The following is a 9159-nucleotide window of genomic DNA, read 5'->3' as shown; positions in this document are numbered from 1 at the left end:
GGGGGGGGGGGGGGGGGGGGAAAAAAAAAAAAAAAAAAAAAAGAAAAGAAAAATCTGGTGGGGCTAATTAGAAAAACCCATATGGTACTTCCAGCTTTACAAGGTAGGGGACTGAGTTGCATTACTCAGCAAATATCTTTCCTCAATCTGAACTTGGCTTCTGTGATTTTCTGAGAATTGAACATTTTTTCCTAAGTAATCTTGAAAGGCCTGGTGCTGGGTAACAGCAGGAACTAGGCTAGTTGCCTAATTAAGCATCCCCCTATTCTAACACTTAAAAACACATATGGGAATCCCAATGAGTTCCTAATTTAATCCTAAATTGTTTACTGAATCCTCTTGTATGACCTTGGCTAATTATGTAATATCTTAATCTCCAGTCATAATGATGAAAAATGTGAAAATGATGGCATGAGTTTATTTACTTCTCCTTGCAGATACTCCATTAGGACCAAAGATAAGGGCTTTTCTCCTAGGAATAAAACCTCAGCAGGTAAGAAATTGCCTTCAAACTTCCGCAATCAAGTATATCACTTACTCTAGCCACTGGAATACATTAGAAAATGGAAATACACTGAATGAGATTTTTTGGCCTTAGTTATCAGCCAGAACTTTGGTCCAGATCAGTCCTATATATTTGGGAAGACAACATTAGATTTATCATGAAAATAAATAAGTGCAATTTCCTGGGGTATAGCTAGTTAGGAAGGAATTAAGGAATCTTCAGCAGAAACATCCATATACTTAAAACTTCATTCTTGGGCCAGCCCCGTGGCTCACTCGGGAGAGTGCAGTGCTGGTAGCACAGAGGCCGCAGGTTCGGATCCTATATAGGGATGGCTGGTGCGCTCACTCACTGAGCGTGGTGCAGACAACACCATGCCAAGGGTTGTGAGTCCCTTACCAGTCAGGAAAAAACAAAACAAAACAACTTCATTCTGTTCCCTAGGTTTTTCTTTTCTTTTGTTTTGTTTTTGGTAGCTGGCCTGTACAGGAATCTGAACCCTTGACCTTGGTGTTACATGCTCTAAATGACTGAGTTTTTTTAAGGATGACCGGTAAGGGGATCTTAACCCTTGACTTGGTGTTGTCAGCACCACGCTCAGCCAGTGAGCAAACCGGCCATCCGTATATGGGATCCGAACCCGTGGCCTTGGTGTTATCAACACCGCACTCTCCCAAGTGAGCCACAGGCTGGCCCCACGAGCCAGCCCTTTTACATAGAAAATTAAATGCACAATTCCAGTACTGTATTTGCTTTGGAAATTATAATCTACAGGAAAAAACGAAAGAAAAGAAAAAAAGTAAAAGAGGTAATATTAACACTCATGTGCCCAGCACTGTAAATGTTGGAGTAAGCAGGACTGAAGCCATGTTGGGATCTAAAACTGCCTGAGCTTTAGGAAAATTGAAAAATTTAAAAGACACAGTTTTTTTTTTTTTTTTCCTTAGCATGCATTTCTCTGAGTTTCCTCTTTTCCCATGGTTACTTGATATTTGGAACATTTGGCTATGGGGCAGGATGACATTATTACATAAGAGAAGAGCTGTTTTTCAGACCCTGAAAAACCAAGGAAGACATCAATAAAGCTATCCTGACTCCCCCCTGAAGCAAATTAAAATCAAGCCAGATGGAGCCTTGATGAAAATTTGCACCAGGCCCCTTACACATCTCCCCCTCTTACTTGTTGCTCCCCACTTCTTAACCCAAAAAACCCCTTGGTTAGCTCGAGAATATGAGATGAGTTAACATACCACCATCCACTTCCGGTTACCAGTCCTGAATAAATCTGCCTTCCCTTTTCACCAACCATTTGACTTTTGAGTTGTGTTTCTGTTTGCTGGCAGGCAGGCAGACAGCCAGACTTGGGTACGGTAACATAAATGCAACTTGGGACTTAATTTATGCCATTCACATATGCTAATTGACTTAGATGGTTTTCTGGCCTTTGTATACTTCCATCAGTTCTGTAACACTATGTGGTTTATAGGGCCAAATATTTTGTGAAATTTATTCCATTCTGAGTTTCAAACCAATTGACAGAATCTTTAGGTCTTGGTATATGTCTCTAAGGAAAAAAAATCCATTTAAGGAATCAAAAAACTCACTGGATTTTATCAACTCTAACATAAACAGATTTGAATAGCATTTCTCAGGTTTTAAAGCACTTTTACATCTATTATCTTGTTTGACTGGATCCTCAAAACAACCCTGTGGGGTAGATAAGGCCTAGCTACGGGTTAGATACAGTATAGTTAACAGATTCATTGCTAAAACTAATTCAATGAATATTATTGAGCAACTACTGTTTGCCAGGCACTAGTCTAAATGATGACCATTCAATGGGAAATAAAACACACAAGATCCTGCTAAAAATGTTTATGTAACTTGCCCAAGAACATAGAAATGGAATCCAAATCCTTTCGGCTGGTGTACTGTATCCTACCTTAAGCTGGAAAAATGAAGTTGATTATCTCGACTCTGTAAATTAGTGTCATTTCTTGCGTGGACTCACTCAACCACATCTGCTTGCTACCATCTGCCCCCACAGAGTCTGTCTTGCAGACCTCTACTAGATGAACTATTTATACTCCTATCTAAAGCCAATTCCTTCAACTATGTAGCCCCTCTCTCCTACCCTAAGGACATGGATCATCTAGTCAATTCTTTCTATTCGCTCCCACCCACATCAATTCCCTACTCCATCAGCAGTGTTGTGCCACAAGTATTGTAATTTCTTCTACCTTAAAAACAAACAGCTGGATGGTTAGCTCACCAAGGTCAAGGATTCGGATCCCCATACAGGCCAGCCACAAACAAACTTCTCTTAATTTCATTTTCCCCAGCTACTCATCCCTTACCAGCTTCCACTTCATTTTTCATCCTCTCCTTTTGCAACAAACTTCTCCTATTCAAATATTTACCGAACAAATGCAGAACAGATGAACCAGGAATGTTCAGCATACAGATAAATTTTTTTTTTTTTTTTTTTTTTAAAGATGACCGGTAAGGGGATCTTAACCCTTGACTTGGTGTTGTCAGCACCACGCTCAGCCAGTGAGCGAACCGGCCATCCCTATGTGGGATCCGAACACGGGGCCTTGGTGTTATCAGCACCGCACTCTCCCGAGTGAGCCACGGGCCGGCCCAGCATACAGATAAATTTAAATTGAAATAGAGAACTTGTCACATACACACACGCAAAAAAAAGAAAAACTGGTTCTGTTTCCTCAAAAGGCAGAACTATAACCAATGGTTAGAAATAAATGTCCAGCATGATATTTGTACAAATGGTTTCAAGTTCCACAATATAATGGATACCACACTTACTTTTTCATCTTCTTCTGACAGGAGAAATAAATCTCTTTTTTTTTTCCTTTTTGTCTTTTTTCATGACCGGCAATGGATCGCAACCCTCAGTGTCGCGCCCGCACCGGACCGGGACCGGCAACGGAATCACAACCCTTGGTGTCGCGTCCGCACCTCACCCCTGGGGCTGGGACAGATGCTGTCTTTTTGGTGTTCCCTGTAGTTCTTTCTGTCACTCCGTGTATTAGGCTGTTTCTGTTGCTTGTAACAAAATACCTCAAACTAGGTAATTTATAAAGAAACCATATTTATTGCTTACAGTTTCAGAGGCTGGGAAGTCCAGAGTCCAATGAACACATGGTGAGAGCTTTGTTGATGGGTAGTGACTCTTCACAGCAAAGCAGAGTGTCACGTGGTGGATGGTGGAAGCAGAGAGAGAGAGAGAAGGAGTGGAGGTGCCAGTGTCCTTTAAACAACCAGCTCTCACAAAAACTAATAGCCTGAAAAGTCACTCACTACCCACCCCCCATGGAAGGGCATTAATCTATTCATGAAGCATCTGCCCCCATGACCCAAACACCTCCCAACACCGCCACATTGGGGATCAGATTTCAACATGAGCTTGGGGGGACCAATATATCCAAACTATATTATTCTGTCCCTGGCCCTCCAAATTCATGTCCCTCTCAAAATACCATCCCAACAGTCCCCAGATTCCATCCCAACAGTCCCAAAAGTCTTAGCTTGTTCCAGCACCAACTTAAAAGTCCAAAGTCTCATCTGAGATCAAAGGCAAAACTTCTTCCAGCTGTGAACCTGCAAAAATCAAAAACAAATTTATCTACTTCCAAGATACAATGCTGCAATTGACATTGGGTACACATTCCCATTCCAAAAGGAAGGAATAGGCTAGAAGAAATGATAAATAGGCCTCAAACAAGTCGTATAACTTCGTATAATGTATGCTATACGAAGTTATTACGGGGAAGAAAAGCTGTTAAAAGGAAAAATACCATAACTCTTTGGGCATTATCATTCTTGTGATGGAATGAGTGTGCCTTTGTTGCTCTAAAGCCTTTCAAGGAAGTCCAACTAAATATACGAAGCCATCAGTCATGACTGAGGTGTACACTTGAGAAGGGTAAAGTCTGCTTTTTTCTGCGTCTCTAAGCACTGCCATGTCTGGCTGAATCATCTCAGATCACTGGAGAGTGCTGATGGTTACATAAATTCCAGGAAAATCTCTCTGTTCGATATTTTGTCCTACTGACCAAACTCCAAGTTCAGAATTTGCAGATTTTACAGGAAGTACTATACTTTTCCAAAGACATAGGCTTTGAAGAAAAGAAAAAAAGTAAAAGAGGTAATATTAACACTCATGTGCCCAGCACTGTAAATGTTGGAGTAAGCAGGACTGAAGCCATGTTGGGATCTAAAACTGTCTGAGCTTTAGGAAAATTCTCAGGCCTCAATTAATGTTTCAGCAGCATTCCACAGCTGATCACTTGCTCCTCCTTCATTTTCTTCACTTGACTTCCTAAGGAAAACCTAACTGGCTGCTCCTTCTCAGTCTACTTTGCAAGTTCCTGTCTTCACAGACCTCTTAAGCATGGAATTCCCCAGGACTTCCTTGATTCTCTTTCCTTCTATATTTACACTGGTGATCTCATCCAGTTTCAGGCCTTAAATGCTACCTACAGTCTGACAACTCCCCAAAACACACACACATAAACACGCGAAACACACATGTACACACAATATATATATTTCATACATAATATATAAAAGGATATATATAAAATGTATCTCCAAAACTTCCTCCTGAGCTCAAGACTCACATACCAATAGCTTAGCTAGAATCTCCATTTGATTATCTAACAAACCCCTCAAATCGAACATGCTCAAATTGAACTTCTAATATTCCCCCGCAAAACTGTTCTACCCAGTCTTCTTTGACTGCAACTCTTTCTAGTTGCCCAGGTCAAAAACTTTGGGCTCATTCTTGACTCCTCTTTTTATCAATCCCACGTTCAGTTCATCATAAAGTCCTTTTACATTCACTTTCAAAATATATCCAGGATCCCTTGGTCATCAGAGCCACCCTCACCTTTCACTTGGATTAGTGAAATAGTCTATGCACTAGGCTTCTGCTTCTACCCTTGGCTCTCATTCTCAACACTTCGAGCAATCCTCCTAAAACTCAAACACCACATCCATGCCAATTACAAGTCAAAGTCCTCTCACTTTCGGCCTACAAATTTCCACAGATCTGCCCCCCATACCCTTTGCCTCCTTGACATCCATGATCATATCCTATACACTCACCCTTGCTGACTGTTTAAACCACACCCATTCCCTTGTCTTTTTTTTTTTGAGGCTGGCCAGTAAGGGGATTCAACCCCATGACCTAGGTGTTACAGGGCTGCGCTCTAACCAACTGAGCTAACCAGCCAGCCCCTTGCACTATTTCATATCTGCCAGTCATGCTCCTACTTGAGGACCTTTGCACTTGCTGTTTCCTGTCTCGAACCTCTTCCCTAGATATATCTACATGGTTTGCTCCCTTAGCTCCTGCAGATCTTCATAAATATCTTCCTAAGGCCTATCCTGACTACCCCATTTAAAATTGCAAGACACGCTTCATCTTTCTTTTCTTTTCTTTTTTTTAAAGATGATCAGTAAGGGCCGGCCCGTGGCTCACTTAGGAGAGTGTGGTGCTGATAACACCCAAGCCACGGATTCGGATCCCTATATAGGGATGGCTGGTTGGCTCACTTGGGAGAGAGTGGTGCTGACAACACCAAGTCAAGCGTTAAGATCCCGGTCATCTCCAAGTGAGCCATGGGCTGGCCCACACTTCATCTTTCTTATCCTTCTCTGTATTTTCAACATAGCACTTACCACTCCTATTATTGAATTTTCTTATTTACTGTCAGCTTCTTCCATCTATCCTCCACCAGGATAAGCTCCATGAGAACAGGGATCTTTATTTTTATTCAGTTAAGCATGCAGAATAGCATCTGGCACATGGCTGATGCTTAAAAATTGTTAAATTCACAGAGAATAAAAATCCTGACCTTTCGAAGGCTTTTTGATGTATTATCTAATTAGGTCATTTGAGCCATGATGCCAACATTATAAATCTACATATTTGATATAATCCTTACAGTTGTCAAGATATAATTTTGCTTTAGGTATAACTATTTGTACTCTGCAGGACAAACAGATGTTGGGTGTCCCGTGAGTATTTTTTACTTTTACAGATGTGTTTCTATTTTTCTAAGGATACCATTAGCTGCAAGAATTTGCTCCTTGAACTCCAATCCTTCTGAAATGCAGGGGAAGCATTTTACAACTAACTACCTGAATGTTTTGCCTCAAAAGGGAAAAAAGTATTACAGTACGTGGGAATGCTAACTGCTGCCAGAAATATTTTGAAGGACTTCCCATATTGCCAAAGTCTCTAAAAGAGCTCATTTATCTTTACCAGGAAAAGGTTATTATTATTGTTCTAAATTCCCTCCTGTGCCAGAATTTTGCATGAAAAGCTGTCTTTTCCTGGAACAAATGGATAGATATACTTAGTGTTTCCATCTATTGTTCACAAAAGTAGCACATGAACTTCACCAAATACCAAAAAATAAATACAAAGGCATGAGCCCTAGGGGGCCCAGCACACACTATTTCTATGTTGCACTGACTCTCTCAAGGATCTGGGTGTAATCAAAGGTTCTGGTTAACACTCACCCTGTTTTAAGGGAAGACAAATGCGGTTTAAGTTAACTCAGACACCTCAGTTTTAGAATAAGAAAGAAAAACTACAAGAGCAATGAACTGGCTATTCTAGAATTCCCTACTTCTGTCTGGCTTAACAAACTCAAATGAGACCTAGGACTATGTATACAAACGCCTTTTCATCTCTGGGTCAGATCATGAGATTGTGGTGATTGAAAATTTGTTATCTGACCATGGCTCTCTGCACATTTGAAGTTCACTGTTCAACAGTGTTTGGAATGCTCAGTATTGGAAACTGGAAAATATTTTGAGGACAATATTAGGGTGGGGGAGCAGGTTTTTCCCGAATTTCTGTTCAGCTGTTTTGCAAATGTACCCCATTGGTCATAATGGAGAGGTTAACAGTGTAAATACCGTCTACTCTTCAAAAAAAGTACAAATTGATACCATTTTTGTACAAGAATGGATGTACTTTTTGTGTTCAATGTAATGGTTAAAAGTGCAAAGTATGTGTTTTATAAATAAAAACAAACCCTAGGAATCAGAATTGTTTAAACAGATCCTTCTAGCATGTACAAAGAAGTGTTAGGCAATCATTCTCTGAACTTCAACTGTCCAGCTAATTAAGGGAACAATATAAGAAGACAGCATCAAAAACCACTTAACATATAGTTAATTTCAAAACATTTACAGAATCTTGAAATATAGTAAAAAATACTTAAAGCTCTATGCAATGCTTTTAGCCATTTGGAAATAAGACAAAAATTGGAATTTAAAAGCGTCTTTTCAGATATTTCTTTCATCTGGAAGCCATCAAATGCTGATCGGTTCCCTCAACAACAAATACTTTTTTTACCTTTTCATCTCATTACTACGAGCTTTACCCTCCTATTACTGAAACAGATAACCAACTCCCTATAATTATACATAGTTAAAAAGCACACAAAAAAAACTACTGTTGCTGAGACACCAATAGACTTAAGCCAGGAAGAGCTGGCTCACTGATGAACTCCCGCCGTTGTGAAGAAAAACAAACTTAAAAAAAAATTACACAAAAAAACCTTGCACAAAATCAAGGCTGGAAGACAAATTTAGCAGCATTACTCTTGAATTTCCTGGCTTTGTTAATTCGAGCCATAGCGTTAACATTAAACACCAAGACTCACATTTAACTATTTCCCTTGAAATCAGGAAATTGGCTCTTTCAAGATGTGAAATGACGCTGGAAGGGACATAATAAAATTTTATTGAATCAGTTTGTTATTTACATACTCATAAGAAATTTTAAAGAGTTAAACGGAAGATGTTCTCAACAGACAGAAATAAGATATTCCAATCCATTGTCCAACTTCACGACTCAGATATTAAAAACGGGCCACAAAACCCCTCTGAAAATAGGTTTTTTTTTGCAGGGCGTGCTTCAGAGCCAGCCAATGGAAAGCAACGTCTCCGTTCTCCCCATTGTCCAACTTCACGACTCAGATATTAAAAACGGGCCACAAAACCCCTCTGAAAATAGGGTTTTTTTTGCAGGGCGTGCTTCAGAGCCAGCCAATGGAAAGCAACGTCTCCGTTCTCCGCCCTGCAGCACATGAAAGAGACACCACCTTTACTTTCAAAGAGACCAACCTCTCGGCTGCACGGGCTTTAGGGCCTTTGTTGAGTCCCCCGGCAGCTCACAAGGCAGGGGCGGGATGGGGGACACGCTCTGCAGTTTCTATTTGCAGAGCGCCATGCGGTAGGGCTCCCGGCATGGCAGGCAAACGGGTTTGCTGCTCCACCAACACAAGTCTCCAGAAAGCAACCCCCACGCTGCATTCCCTCGCAAAACGTATTCCTCCCGTGCTGCAAGGGTGGGGTGAGCTATCCCACGCTCGGAGGCCTCAGAGGGCCCTCCTGCGCGCGTCCCGGCTGCGCTTCAGAGTTCACACGGCGCGCGCAGCCGAGCCGTCCCAAGTCGGGGCCTGAAGACCAGAAGGAAGAACAAAGGGGCCGCGCCCGCCGCCCCAGCCCCGCCCCCTCGCGGCCGCGCGAAATGGCGGCCGCGCCACAAAATGGCAGCCGGCCTGCGAAGAGCGGGCGCGAGGAGGAAGCACGCGGCGCCGCGGACCCCA

At 41.6% G+C, this 9159-nt stretch overlaps 1 pseudogene; it reads right to left on the bottom strand.

Annotated features, from left to right (window-relative positions):
• Positions 1 to 8513: 8513 nt before the first annotated feature.
• The window catches only part of LOC103604261, a 2572-nt pseudogene continuing 1926 nt past the window's right edge, over positions 8514 to 9159 (bottom strand).

Source organism: Galeopterus variegatus, unplaced genomic scaffold (assembly GCF_000696425.1).
Source record: "Galeopterus variegatus unplaced genomic scaffold, G_variegatus-3.0.2 Scaffold5054, whole genome shotgun sequence".
In the NCBI taxonomy this organism is placed as follows: domain Eukaryota; kingdom Metazoa; phylum Chordata; class Mammalia; order Dermoptera; family Cynocephalidae; genus Galeopterus; species Galeopterus variegatus.
The sequence above is the reverse complement of the archived record's forward strand: the minus strand, read 5'-3'. Positions and strand labels throughout refer to the sequence as shown.